A 15745-nucleotide genomic window follows, 5' to 3' on the forward strand; every position below is an offset into this window, starting at 1 on the left:
AGCTAAATGATTCAGTCTTATTTTTTCTACTTACATTGCGGTTTATAAGAAACTTATAACCTCAATTGAGTAATTGAGTATAAATAGGATTATATATATATATATATATATATATATATATATATATATATATATATATATATATATATATATATATATATATATATATATATATATATATATATATATATATATATATATATATATATATATATATATATATATAATTGAAATAATTATCACTCGAACCGTGATTCATTTATATATCACTCGAGCTACAAATGTCCTTTAATATCTAAATCCGCTCTACCTCGGAATTGATATATTATCATATATGTACCAAAGGGGAATTTTTTTAGTTGATAATAATTTCTTCCCCCCATAGGCTCTGTTGGCTGATTGAATAGCGTCACTGTCTGTCCTGATTTCGTTCCCGTCCACTTGGACGGTGGTTCGATCCTATGGGGGGACGAAATTATTATCAACTAAAAAATTCCCTTCGGTACATACATGAAAATATATCAATTCTGAGGTAGAGCGAATTTAGATATTAAAGGATATTGAAGCTCGAATGATATATATATATATATATATATATATATATGAATAATTATCACATCACGTGATTCATATAAATTATTCGAGCTACAAATGTCCTTTAATATCTAATTCGCTCTATTTCCGAACTGATATATTTTCTATATGTAATCCTAGGGGAATTTTTTAGTTGATAATAATTTCTTCCCCTCATGGGATCGAAACCACCGTCCAGCGGACAAGGACGAAATCAGGACGACATTGACGTTAGTGATTCGGCTACAGTGAGGCTATAAGTTTATACCAATTCTGACCTTAGAAATCACCGTTGATCTCACTTATTTGTAATTAGAATCGTTATCCAACCCCCTTCGGTTTACATATATGAAAATATATCAGTTCCGAGGTAGAGCGAATTAGATATTAACAACACAGAATTGACCTGTCACGGGTGCTGACCTCTCACTCAGGCTAATTCACTGTCTAATTACCGAGCAGTAATTACCATTTTACCAACACTTGCGGTAATGTTCGATAAAATGCAGATTAGTGTGATGGGCACAAATTCCTGATTATCTGCCTAAAGTCTGTAGTGCATCTGACGACTGGGAAATGCGATCAATTTTCAAAATGATATTTCTTCAATCGCTGTTTTTTTTCTTTTTCTTTTTTTGTGGGGGGGGGTGGGGGGCCTCTAGCTGCAATTGAACGTGACAACTGGGAAATAGAAAAAAAGTTCCTTTATTTTTTTATTTATGAATTAGACTGAAACAGAAGTTAATAACTGATTCCATTTGTAAATCATTGAATATTGTTAATGATTCGCGCTGAGGAGATTGTCGAACACTGCGCTTGAAACTATGAATAAAAATGATTTTGTGGAATGTCGTCAAATGTACAAAGTTCTGGTGAAACTAAAGCTTTAAATATCTACGAACACGCAATCATGACAGACTTGTCAAGCATGCAGGTCTTCAGTAATGTCAACAGTCGTGAAAGTGGTAGAGCTTATTTGTCGTAAGACCTCATTGAATATTCGTATTGTTTAGTCAGTGAAAGTAAGACTGAGAATATCATTAATCAATTTTGATTATTATTATTATTATATGTTTTTTTTTTTTTTTTTTTTTGTTTTTTTTTTGCTCTATCACAGTCCTCCAATTCGACTGGGTGGTATTTTATAGTGTGGGGTTCCGGGTTGCATCCTGCCTCCTTAGGAGTCCATCACTTTTCTACTATGTGTGCCGTTCTAGGATCACTCTCTTCTGCATGAGTCCTGGAGCTACTTCAGCCTCTAGTTTTTCTAGATTCCTTTTCAGGGATCTTGGATCGTGCCTAGCGCTCCTATGATTATGGGTACGATTTCCACTGGCATATCCCATATCCTTCTATTTCTATTTTCAGATCTTGATACTTATCCAATTTTTTCCCTCTCTTTCTCTTCAACTCTGGTGTCCCATGGTATTGCGACATCAATGAGTGATACTTTCTTCTTGACCTTGTCAATCAACGTCACGTCTGGTCTGTTTGCACGTATCACCCTATCCGTTCTGATACCATAGTCCCAGAGGATCTTTGCCTGATCGTTTTCTATCACTCCTTCAGGTTGGTGCTCGTACCACTTATTACTGCAAGGTAGCTGATGTTTCTTGCACAGGCTCCAGTGGAGGGCTTTTGCTACTGAATCATGCCTCTTTTGTAACTGGTTCTGTGCAAGTGCCGGGCATTCACTTGCTATGTGGTTTATGGTTTCACTTTTCGTATTGCACTTCCTACATATGGGAGAGATGTTATTTCCGTCTATCGTACTTTGAACATATCTGGTTCTTAGGGCCATGATCTTGTGCCGCTGTTATCATTCCTTCAGTTCCTTCTTTAGCTCTCCCCTCTGTAGCCATTGCCAATTGTCATCGCTGGCTAGTTCTTTAGTCTGTCTCATGTATTTGTCCGTGCATTGGGTTGTTGTGCCAGTCCTCTGTTGCTTTCTGTCTTTCTCCTGTCTCTGTATATTTCTGGGTCTTCGTCTGCTTTTATTAGTCCTTCTTCCCATGCACTCTTTAGCCACTCGTCTTCACTGGTTTTCAGATATTGCCCCAGTGCTCTGTTTCTGATGTTGACGCAGTCCTCTATACTTAGTAGTCCTCTCCCTCCTTCCTTTTCGTGTTATGTATAGTCTGTCCGTATTTGCTCTTGGGTGTAGTGCTTTGTGTATTGTCATATGTTCCTGGTTTTCTGATCTATGCTGCGGAGTTCTGCCTTCGTCCATTCCACTATTCCTGCGCTGTATCTATTACTGGCACTTGCCCATGTGTTTATGGCTTTTACCATATTTCCGGCGTTGAGTTTGACTTGAGTATCGCCTTGAGTCTCTGCATATATTCTTTCCTGATCGTGTCCTTCATCTCTTGGTGTTTTATATCTCCTCCTTCCATTATTCCCAGGTATTTGTATCCTGTCTCATCTATGTGTTTGATGTTGCTCCCATCTGGTAGTTTTATCCCTTCAGTTCTCGTTTACTTTGCCTTTTTGATATGTTGACTAAGGCGCATTTTTCTATTCCAAACTCCATCCTGATGTCCCCAGATACAATCCTTACAGTCTGGATTAGGGTATCTATTTCCTTGATGCTCTTACCATACAGCTTGATGTCGTCCCATGAACATCAGATGGTTGATTCTGTTGCCTCTTTTCTTGAGTTGGTACCCGGCATCCATCTTCTGTAGTACTTTTGTCATGGGAATCATGGCTACTACGAAGAGTAGTGGGGACAGTGAGTCGCCCTGGAAGATCCCTCTCCTGATATTGAACCTCTGCTAGTCTTATTCCAGAGCTTGTAAGTATTGTATTCCAGTTGCGCATTGTATTTTTGAGGAAGCTGATGGTATTTTCCTCTGCCCCATATCAGGCATTCTATTAGCCATGTGTGGTGGTATCATGTCGAAGGCTTTCTTATAGTCTATCCATGCCATGCTTAGGTTGGTTTTCCTTCTCCTACTGTTCTTCATTACCATTTTGTCTATCAGGAGCTGGTCTTTTGTGCCCCTACACTTCCTTCTGCAACCTTTCTGTTGGTGGGGATGGTGTTTGTCTCCTCTAGGTAGTTTGTATAGCCTTTCACTGATGATACCTGTTTAGTAACTTCCACATTATTGGTAGGCAGGTGATAGGCCTGTAGTTACTGGCTATATTTCCCTTACTCTTGTGTCTTTTTGTACTAAGGATGTTCTTCCTGTGGTCATCCATTTGGGTGCTTGGTGATTTGAGATACAATGCTGGAGTTGTTCTGCTATTCGTGGGTGTAGGCCTTGAAGTTTTTGAGCCAGTATCCATGGACTTCATCGGGACCTGGGGCTTTCCAGTTTGGCATTTTCTTTAGTTGGTGTCTGACTGTGTCTGTCGTGATGTCTGTGAATCTTTGTTTTATTCTCCCTGTTTCTTCTTCCTTGACTTCCTGGAGCCATGTTGCATGTTTGTTGTGTGATACCGGATTGCTCCATATGTTTTCCCAGAGTCTCTTACTTGGTTCGGCTTCAGGAATTTCTGGGTGGTTGGTTCTTCCCCTTCTTAGTTGGCTGTATAGTCTTTTCTGGTTGGTTCCGAATAGTTTGTTCTGTTGGTATCCCTTATTCCTGTTCATGTACCGTTGGATCTTATGTGCTTTGGCTTGCCTTTTACATCTTCTATTGTGTTGTTTAGTCCCCTCTCTTGTACTTTGTATTTCTCGTTGAGTTCCTCCCATGTTTTCTTGCTTCTTAGCCTTTTTTTCTGCCATCTCTTTCAGTTTACTCAAGTCAGATCTCATCACCATGATTTGCTTTTCCAGGCGCCTTTTCCAAGGAGGTTGCTGTTTTGGTTGCTGTTGGGTGGTTGTGCTGGTGGTGGTGTGTTCGAAGTTCGATTCATCAATTCTGCTACTAATCTTGCTCCTGCATATGTCAAGTTATTTGTTTCTGTGATACTGGTGGTCTGTATTATGCCCAGTATTTCATTGACCTCACTTGTTTTCTCCCTTAATTTCTTGGTGTTGTAGGCTTTCATGGAGGGGATCTTTGTTCTCTCTGATCTGGCTCCATCCATTGTCTAATCTTTTCTACCCATTCCGTCCTCTCTGTTACTTCGTCGGTGTTTCGTGTGTCGTTGTTTGATACCTTCATCCTCCCTGTCGTCTTCTGTGGCATCGTCTCTCAGTTTCGTCTTCGTGTAATTCGTTGTCGTGTGACATTTCCCTTTCCAGTTCTTCTCTTTCTGTTGGGGAGAGCCAGTTCTTTTTCTTTATGTTCCTTGCTTGGTCTGCCAGCCTCTGCTCTGTTTGGGGGGTGTGTTATTCCTCTCATTCCAGATGTTGATTGACCAATCTTCTTCTATATCCTCTCTCCGTCGGTTGCTTCTGATGTAGCATTCTCCATATTTCCTTATTTTCTTCTCTTGTGGGCCATTTTTTCCATTTTGCCTCTGTAGCTCCAATCTCAAGGCTGTTGATTATTGTCGTTGTGGTGATCAGTTGCTGGATGACGACCTCCAAGTACCTGACCGTCTTCCCCTTCAATTGGGTTGAATACCTGGTTGCCGGACGAAGCTCCTCTGCCAGAGGTTCCATTTACGTCGTTGTCGTTTAATCCTTCATTTCTTTCCATCATTGCTGAGTTTTGCTATTTAACCCATAGCTGGACCCTACCCATCAGGGATAGGTACTCATTTACAGCTGAGTAGACTGAGGAAATTATGGTAAAGATCCTTTCCCAAGAATCAACGCCGAGGAGAGCGGTCACCCATCCAAACGACTGACCAGAGCCAATGTGCTTAACTTGACTTAAGTCTATTGACGACCTAACCCACTCCTCCACGGCGCCACATTATTATTATTATTATTATTATTATTATTATTATTATTATTATTATTATATTATTATTATTACTTATTATTATTATTATTATTATTCAGAAGATGAAGAACCTAATTCATATGAAACAAGCTCTCCACAAGGGCGCTGACTTCAAATGCAAAGCCCCCAAAGAATATTAAGGTGTTCATCGAAAGAAATAACGGAAGGTAAAGGGAAATACAGAAAGAGTAGATCACTTATTAGAAAAAATCATTATAAATAAATGAAAAAGTAACTAAAAATTTTAGTAAATTATTGAAATAGAAGAAGAATTGTATTTAGGAATAAAGTAAAGACGGTAATTGTGTTTATGCTCCAGTAACCAGAGATGGAGCAATAAGCTTCAGCTACAATCCAGGGATTCCCACTTATTTGGAAGCCCTGGGATTGCCTCGTGATTCCATGAGGTCCTCCGATGGATTTGAGCCGAATTTACGTTTGAACACAGATTTGGGATCGAATTTTGTGTCCCGAAAAATAATCTGGGCTGAGGAAAATAAACAGGAGAAGAAATTGTCTTATTTTGGGTTACAAATTCAGATATATATACATATGTGTGTGTTTGTGTGTGTGTGTGTGTGTATGTGTGTGTATACATGTGGCATCTTCTCAGAAATACATATTCCTATCATTCCATCCCAAAATCCTAGAGCATCTTCACGTCCATCTGAGGTCTTTCAAGTGCTTCCAATCTTTTGATTGCAAAAGAAGACGAAATGGCTTCGTAAAAATAAATGAAAAATGTCTGGAAAGTATAGAGAAGGAATATTGTCAGTTCATATCATCTGGTGTCTGGGGCAGAGAGAGAGAGAGAGAGACGGATCTCTCGCTTCAAATGACAGGTGGACGAAGTTTTCCATTAATAGTAAGAGAATTTTGTAGAACAAAATGTTATGTTATCTATTTTTTGCTTAATTCATTTTTATATCTTAGAGAAAAAAGTTTTAAAACATAAAAATATAACAATACTCTGTTTAGAAAACTAGCTCGATCTTCACTTTTATTTGTAGTGAAGCATCATTTATTATTAAAACAACGTTTAGATATAAATACATAGATATAGAATGATGAGGCAGAATGTTGTGTTCACTTGATATATAATATATCTGCTTGCAGCGTCATTCTGAAGGATGAGAAAATGCTTCAACTTTTGTGGCAACTCGGGTCTCAAAAATCCCTAAACCCACTCTCTCTCTCTCTCTCTCACTCTCTCTCTCCAATTTCATTCATCTTCTCCCCTTCAATATTATTTATCCACCTTTTCAAAAGAAAACAGAAAAAGAGACTTTTGGCAGTTGTAGCTCCACAAAGGGAAACTATAAATCCCCCAGAATCCCCGAAATTAATCCGAGACCACGAACTTAATCCCTTGTCTTCTGCTACTTCTTCTTCTTCTTCTTCCATTCGCAGAATCTCCCCACAGAATTCTTTGTTATTTGGGATTTAAAAGAGAGGAGAGAGAGAGAGAGAGAGAGATGAGAGAGAGAGAGAGAGAGAGAGAGAGCACTTATGCTAATGGCGAGTTAGACTTGCAAAGAGATCAAGGTAATGAACGATTGTGTCTTTTCATATACACAGGAGATCATTTTATATCAGATAATCCTTTTATTGTTTTAATGGCATCTACCTTCTTCCTTCCTTCCTTTCCTTTCTTTCTTTCTTTGTATTTCGTTTAATTTGTCTCTGTCATGATTCCCCTTCTCGCGGTAAAAGACGTCTGTCATTCCGTTGCCAATTTAGACAGCAATGAAATACCAGTTCCTTTATAGTGCCCTGTTCCTCGTTTATTACTTGCCAAAGATAAAGAGGAGAGAGAGAGAGAGAGAGAGAGACCGAGAGAGAGAGAGAGGAGAGTGTGTGTGCTTTAGACTTCGATGATCTTGAGGGGGTGGTGTCACAAAAGAAATACTTTTAACTCTTTCTTCTTTGAAAACAACAATAAAGGAAAAATGACGTCATCTCCCACCAAATGGCTTCAGTGTAGTTGTTCGTAGGCCAAACAAAGACACCATAGAACTTATTGGGAATGGGAATGTAATTATATACATTTATATTTCATATTATACATACATACGTATTTATACAATTCTATTCACTTCTCATTTCTTAGCTGTATGTTCATATTCTCTACAGATTTCGTTTCTGGTGGGAATATGTATTTATTAGTCATAGATTTAATTTTTTTAAATGTATTTATACATTATCCAAGATTAGTCTGCTTACAATGCACAATCAGAGATACACAAGTGTGCATTAATTACAGTTACATAGGCATGAAACATCTTACGGGTGTTTTATTTCAAATCGAAAACTTCAGGAAACTTCGCTGGGGTTTTATTTTGGCGTTTTATCTAGTCTAAAATGACCCAGATTTATTAAATTTCAGATATCTTTAACTATACGATATCTGGGAAGTGATCATAAGAGTCTGTAGATTCCTCATTTCTTGATGCTCTTTTATTTAAAAAAACAGACGAAACTGGCAATTTTCTTTTTGAATATTACAACAATACTTTTCATTGTAACAATACTTTTCGAAATGCAAAGACAAAGTTGGCAATAGTCTTTTGAAGAATGTAATAATATTTACCGAAATACAAAGACGAAGGGTGCAATATTCTTCTTAGAATATTGCAACAATACTTTTCGAAATGCAGAGTTGCAAGACGCGAATGAATTTCTTCTCTGGGATATAAAAAGCATCGTTTAACAAGCACGACATTGCAAGCGTCTTTTGTGCAAGTGCCTTCGAGTTTCTGCGGAAGTGAGAAAAAGGTGATTGGAGCGACGGGGAAAATCTGCAAGCTCTGCATCTTGCAAAACTCGTAATTTTATGCAGAGAGAGAGAGAGAGAGAGAGAGAGAGAGAGAGAGAGAGAGAGAGAGAGGAGAGAAAAACTTCGATAAGTTGCTCAAACAAATTTGATGAATAGTTGTGGAACAAAAACTCCCTGGCCCCAAATCAGTGCGAAGTTCTCACTCACTCACTACCTCAATCATTCCCTCCCTCACTCACCTCTCATTCACTCACTCATTCCCTCCCTCCTCCCTCACTCGCTCCCTCACCTCTCACTCATTCCCTCCCTCACTCTCTTATTCATTCATTCCCACCTCCACTCATTCCCTCCCTCACTCACGCATTCCTATCCTCATTCATTCACTCACTCATTCCTACCCTCACTCATTCACTCAATCACTGACTCCCTCACTTACTCACTCATTCATTCATTCCCTCACTCACCAATATCCACTTTTTATAGGCTGATTCATTTGTTTAAACGAACCACTTGTCAAAAAAGATTGTATTATATTTCCAAAGTTCAGAAATCGTATTAAAAAAAAAAAAAAAACATGAGGGAGTTTTCACCTGAAACGAAGCCGACGAAAAGAAAATCCCGGAATAAACACGATGAGAAGTAGATCTTTGATGGACGATTGAGATTGAGAGAGAGAGAAAGAAGAAGAAGCAAGAAGAAGAAGAAGAAGAAGAAGAAGAAGAAAAGAGAGGTAGAGAGAGAGAGAGAGAGAGAGAGAGAGAGATGAGAGAGAGAGATAAGAAGAAGAAGACGACTGGGTCTAAGGGAAAGATTCTCAGAACTGAGGTCTTCATCACTACTCTTGGCTTTCAGTCCATTTCTTTTTGTTTTACACTTCTGTTAATAGAACTTGAACTAAATTCTAACTATGTACAAAGTCCATAGCCAGGGACGACTTTTTAGTCTAAATACGTATTTTTTAAGATCCGACAAAGTTGAATATTTGGGTTGTAACGAAAATTTATTTCAATATTTATTTTTGTGATCCTATATGAAAGAAGAGCTACTGGCATCTTGGTCTTAGTCTCATCGAAAGTCGGTGAATACCTGATATATTCTTATTGTCAGATGAATGGATTTTTAAGGCGAATTCTTAAGATATATTGCATTTTTATGTAATTTAAATTAAGACTTCATAGGCTGCACTAATCAGGAAAAGCTTTTTTATATTTAATTTTATGAAATTTATGCTGTCAAGCAAAGCACTGGGACACTTTCGACCATTCTGCTCTTAAGATACAGAAAAGAGAGAGTTGGAGTGGTTGGACAGCATAACAGATCCAGAAAATAAAGGAGATTTAGTACAAAGACACGGAGAAAACCCCACAGTTATGCTAAAAAGTCATAGTCAGAGAGGTTGGACAGCAGGATTGAGGATAGAAAGCAAGAAAGGGTAACGAGTGGATGCAGTTAAGGCCCGAAGGGACACTGCTAACACTATCATTTTTTTTCCTATTTGAAATTAGGTTCAGGATAGGCCACTTTAGCTTTTATATTATAGTTCTTAGAAATACCGAATTAACCTTTCAACGTTTTTCTATATTACTATAAAACAGTAAGGCACATTTAACCATTCCTCAGTTGCCAATGGGTCTCCGTGAAAGGACGTCATTTAGGAAAACATCAATATCCATTTCCTCATGGAGGAGCGCCTCTCCTTTTCCCATCCCAGTAGATCAGAAATGAAGGTCTGAGAGTTGAGGAAGAAACATAACAACATCTCGTAGGATTCTCTTGTCTAAAGTACATCCAGGTTGAGAAGGAATTGGGGTGTTTGAGGGTCCAAACCTCTTTTCAGGACATCAGATTCGTCTTGCTTGAGTCGACAGGGCGAACGAGATTAAATTCTGATGCTTGAAGGCGACTGCTCCTCATCCTGACAGCGATTGTAGGCAGGAGGAGGTCTTGGAGGGCACATTGTATCAAGGGGAAATAGTACTAGAGGGATTTTTCAGTCTGCTGATTGATATTCCTTGAAGTTTGATACATATGTTTGTGTATCTTTATGTATATGTGTACGTGAGAGTTCTTCTTATCCGTACAGGAAAGAATAATATAGACGATTCTGAGGTGAGGTCTGTGTATCCTTCAATTTTGTCCAGCTAATTGAGGAACTCTTCCTTAGAATTACCAAACCATTATACAATACATACCTTGTCACTTCTTGCCTTCAGATGTTCGACTGCAGTTCTATTTGCTCACCTCTCTCTCTCTCTCTCTCCTCCCTCTCCTCTCTCTCTCATCGCTCTCTCTCTCTCTCTCAATTGAGTCAGGAGTGTTGTTGGAGGTCATGGAGTGTCACCTCGGGGCTTCCGCTGAGAGTTTCTTGAGGCAATTTCATGTCAAGTGAATCGAGTGGATTCCATTTGAAACAGATTTCCTCAACCTTTTCTCATAAAACAGACACCTGAGTGAGAGAGAGAGAGAGAGAGAGAGAGAGAGAGAGAGAGAGAGAGAGAGATGAGAAAGAGAGAGAGAGAGAAGGTTTGTTGACACGAGGATCAGGTTAATGTGATCTTATAAAGGCAAATAGAGGAGATCTGAGTCTCACTTCTGTTGATTATTTAATAGAGGTTTTATATTTCCTCGGGATTGCAAGAACCTTTTATCTGAGTTCTCAAACCTTTTTTCAGTTTGGTGTAATTATAAATCTATTTTATTTGTTTTTGATTTGCATTTTTTTCCAAATCCTTTTGGTCCATTTTCTAATCATTCTTCTAGGGGTCTAAGCTTAATAATAATAATAATAATAATAATAATAATAATAATAATATAATAATAATAATAATAATAATAACGGCACACATAGTAAGAAAAGTGATGGGACTCCTAAGGATGCAGGATGCAACCCGGAACCCCACACTATAAATACCGCCCAGTCGAATTAGAGGACTGATAGAGCAAAAAAAAAAAAAAAAAAAAAAAATAATAATAATAATGGCAGACAACACAAAGTAAACAAATAACATCAGCGAAAACTTCTATATGAAAGACATAAAAAGAGTGAAATTGCGTCAGGTCCTCTGGGGGGAAGGAGATGAAACTGAATTAGGAGGCTGCAAAGAAGAACTGAGTTTTTAGGGAATGCTATTCAGTCCTTTTAACCTTAACGGAGAGAGAGAGAGAGAGCGGCAGGAGAGAAGAGAAGAGAGAGCAGAGAGAGAGAGAGACCAGAGTTCTTTCACATCTGTTACACTTGTAGACGATCTGTTTCTCAAACACAATCACTGATTCATACTGGATTCAGTTTCGCCTTTCATAGAAAAGTCCGAATTCATCATTTGTTCTGGCGACTTTTCTAAAAACTAAAGGAAAAAACAAAATACTTTCTCTTTTTGAAGTATTGGGGTAGACGTTCATCAAATAAGTTAAAAAATCTTGTAATTTTACATTTCTAAGTTCTAAAATTTTTATTTTGTGGGCTAATTTTTCCCGAAGGAACTCAGGGGAATTCTGCCTCTCATATCGACTTGTGACTCTCCCTGGCTGCAATGTTTAGGAGTTTTTCTCCTGCCGTTCCCACATCGCCCAGTTTAAAGATCGAACTCTGGGTCTCTTTAGTTGTGAGCAAAACACTTATACACGTTTAATGTTATGAACTCCTGTTAGATTTAGGAATTACTCTATTCCATAGCACAGTATTTACTGAGAGAGAGAGAGAGAGAGAGAGAGAGAAAAGAGAGATAGAGAGATCAATTGTTTGATGACTATGATAGGAATACTAAAGGATGCCGTATAAATATCATTCGTTTCCTGCAAATCCTGAATGTTGTCGTGAGGAATCAAACTGGAAACTCGGAGTTGGACAGAATGATTGCAATGGGCAAACGCTATTGCATGCCGACTAATGGGAATTTACTATTCAAGAACGCGAAGATAGTGGGAAATTAACAGAGTAGACTATTTGTCCTTCTGTTGGAATAAATAGAGCTGTTTATGTTACTCTGTTCAGTCCTCTAATTACTCTGTGCTGACATATCAGTCCTTTGCTTTTCAAGACTATTATTAATTCTGTCTTAAGAGCAATTACCATTTTCCGTAAATATCATACCTTTTCAATTATAAAACTTTTATACAAATACATTTCCACAACACTTCCACCATTCACCTTTTTTTTAATTTTTTTTAAGTTTCTTTTTCTATTAACATCACCCAGCACGATCACCCTCTTCTCGCCCTCCAGCCTTAGTTCACGGGCGTAGGATTACGACTTAACCAGATATATTGCATCACTTTATTGGTTTATACTGAGATAGTTAGAATTATAACATTTATTACTGCCAGTTATTTACATGAAAGGAAGACGAAGAAGAGAAGAGGAGGAGGAGGGGAGAGAGAGAGAGAGATTGATGAGAGAGAGAGAGAGAGAGAGAGTTAGGGGGAAAATCCAGTCTCGAGATAGGAAAGATCTTAGAATCTTGCAACACAGTATGAAGGAAACGCCTTTCTAATTAACTTACCCCTTGAAGAAGATCTAAGCAGTCAGGCTCATTTGTATTCAGCCAAAAAAAGAAAAAATAGTGGTTTTTGGGGACATGAAAGCAAGAAGCGAATTCCTGACGAGGGAGGAATTCCTAACGAAGCTTGCAAAGGGAAAGAATTCCCTCGGATATGGAAATTGCGACGCCAGATAAGATGACGTTGATGATTCAGTGGAATAATAATAATATCTCCTTCCTTCCTTCGGTCGTCCATCCAGAGGAGGTGTTGCTGGAATTGAGTCGTGTTTTATTCGGAGTCACTTTCATTCATTCATTCCCATTGAAGAATCGAAGTTTCAACATTTTAGTTTCGATTGCCACTATTTTCAGGGAGTATGAAGGATTGCCAGTGACCTACTGTTCGTTTAAATATATGTAAGTTCTGTATGTCAGTGTGTTAGTATAATAGTATAACTCTCTCTCTCTCTCTCTCTCTCTCTCTCTCATCTGTAATTAGACAGGAAGAGGGAAAGAATGCTAATGAGGCATTTCCCGTAGAAAACTGATATAATTCAAAGGAAACCATTTCACTGAAATTTGGCTTTGGAATTGTTTATAGAGGCGACATTTCATCAGCACCAATAGGACTCTGGAATAAGGCTCTTGATTATATATATCTCACCTGTATCCCACAACACGAATTCTCGAGATTTATGAAAATATAAGGATTCTGCTCACTTATTAATTATGGGTGTGGTCGTAGTTGTTTTCTGTGTTGGGGAATTAACGTACATCCGTATGTTTGGTTATTATAATATTCGATGGTGCATTAGTAGCAGATTGGTCGTGAGATGGAGATGTTAAATATCTATATATATATATATATATATATATATATATATATATATATATATATATATATATATATATACATATTTTATATATATATATAGTATATTATATATATATATATATATATATATATATGGTATATATATATAATATATATATATAATAGATATATATATATATATATCTCTATATATATATATACTTACTTTACTTTATCTTCCTGCCACTGGCCAGTGGCATAAGGCTGATACAGTTCCTCTCCATCTGTCTCTATCCCGAGCCATTTCCCTTGCTTCCTCTAAGTTTTGGATTTCATCCTCAAGATCCCTGACAATTATGGGTCTATCCACCTCGTTCTTGGTCTACCCAGCGGTCTTCCTATTTGTACTGCTCCCAGTGCTCTCTCCTGGGGTCTATTTCCCATCCATCCTCTATTCCCATCCATCCTCTCAACATGTCCAAACCATTTCAGCCTTCCCCTCTTCAACCTGGTACTGACTGGCCTTTGCCTCAATCTCACCCATGATGTCTTCATTTCTAACATAATCATCCCATTTAATGCCAAGTATCCTTCTCAGCAGCTTCATCTCAAAAGCATCCAACCATTTTCTCCTCTGTTCTGGTCAGTGCCCAGGTGGACGAGCATACATCAGGACTGTAGTACTACTGCACTGAATATTTCTCATCTTAGTTTTCAAGCTGATTTCATGCCTTGACCAAACGTTTTTTCTCAGAACCTCAAAAGCTCTTGCTGCTCCTAGTTTTCTTCTTGTATATCTTCAATTTGCCTCCGACTTCTGTTACTACACTTCCCAAGTAAACAAAACTTTTCAACTTACTTGAGTTCCTGTCCTCTGATTGTCCATATCTTCCATGTTCACCCAATCATCATCCTTACTCACAACCATGATCTCGCTCTTCTTTGTCTCCATCCTCATTACCATAACTACCAGCACCAGCCACGTATCAGCAACCAACGACAACATCATAAAAATCCATAAAAACTTCACCAATACTAGCCCCACCCTCTGTTTTGTTTCATTCTCCATCACTCTTCTCATTATGTGGTCATATATACATTAAACAAGGTGGGTGACATAACACTTCACTGTCTTAGCCCACTTCCCACTGGGAACCAGTCACTTTGCTGTCCATCCAGCTGTACACAGCTGCACACTCCTTGGTACCGTTCTTTAGTATCCTTATCACTTTCAGTGGTATACCATAGCGTTCTGTCATCTCCACATTCCATCTCTCCATACTGAATCATACGCTTTGCTTCCAAGTCTTAAAAGGAAAACACAGAATATTGGCTTTGCATACTCCCATCTCTTCTCAATTATCTGTCTTAAGGTGAAAATTTGATCCACTGTTGACCTTCCATTTCTAAAACCACACTGCTGTTCTCTAAGTTTCTCTTCTACTATAGGTCTTATTCTGTTAAGTATTACTCTCATGAATATCTTCCTGGGACTGACAGTAAACTTATGCCCCGATAGTTACCACACTCCCCTTTGCTTCCCTTATTTTTATATATCGGTATCATAATTGCCTTTTTCCAATCACTTGGTACCACCTCTGTTTCCCAAACTATGTTAAAAACAAATCTTAATGCCTCTATCACCCTATGTCCTCTTGCTTTTAGCATCTCTGCAGTTATCCCGCACACGCCAGCATTTTTCCATTTTTTACAGATTTTAAGGCCTCTTTCACCTCTTCTGCACTAATCTCCTTCTTGTACTCCAGTACCTCGTTTAATCTGCAATGCACTCATCCCTACCGGTAGTATCAACATTTAAGAGTCTTTCAAAATACCTTGCAAACAGATTCCTTTTCTCCATTTCGTCTGTGACCAAGTTCCCATCTTCATCCAACATGCCATCACTCCCTCCAAACTTTTTCTGGCTTGCGTTCCTCAAGAATCTCACAGCTGCAAACATAGCCCTGCTCTCGCCAATTTCATAGCTACTTCAACTTCGGTAGCTCCTTTCCAAACATGTTTTGGTCATGCTTGCTCATCCTATCACTTAGTTCTCTCAGCTTTCTATTTCTTCGTCTTTTTAGTTGTTGTTGCTTCTCTAGGTCTTGTTCATCGTCCATTTGAACTCCCAACCTTTGTTGCTCTTCACTTAAAACTTTGCTTCATCACTGAACCAAGGTTTGCTGTTACTTCTCTTATAACCTACACCTCTGTTGCTACGTCCTTAGTATCTGAACTTAATATTGCCCAGGATTCC

Source organism: Macrobrachium nipponense, chromosome 34 (genome assembly GCF_015104395.2).
Source record: "Macrobrachium nipponense isolate FS-2020 chromosome 34, ASM1510439v2, whole genome shotgun sequence".
Lineage (NCBI taxonomy): Eukaryota > Metazoa > Arthropoda > Malacostraca > Decapoda > Palaemonidae > Macrobrachium > Macrobrachium nipponense.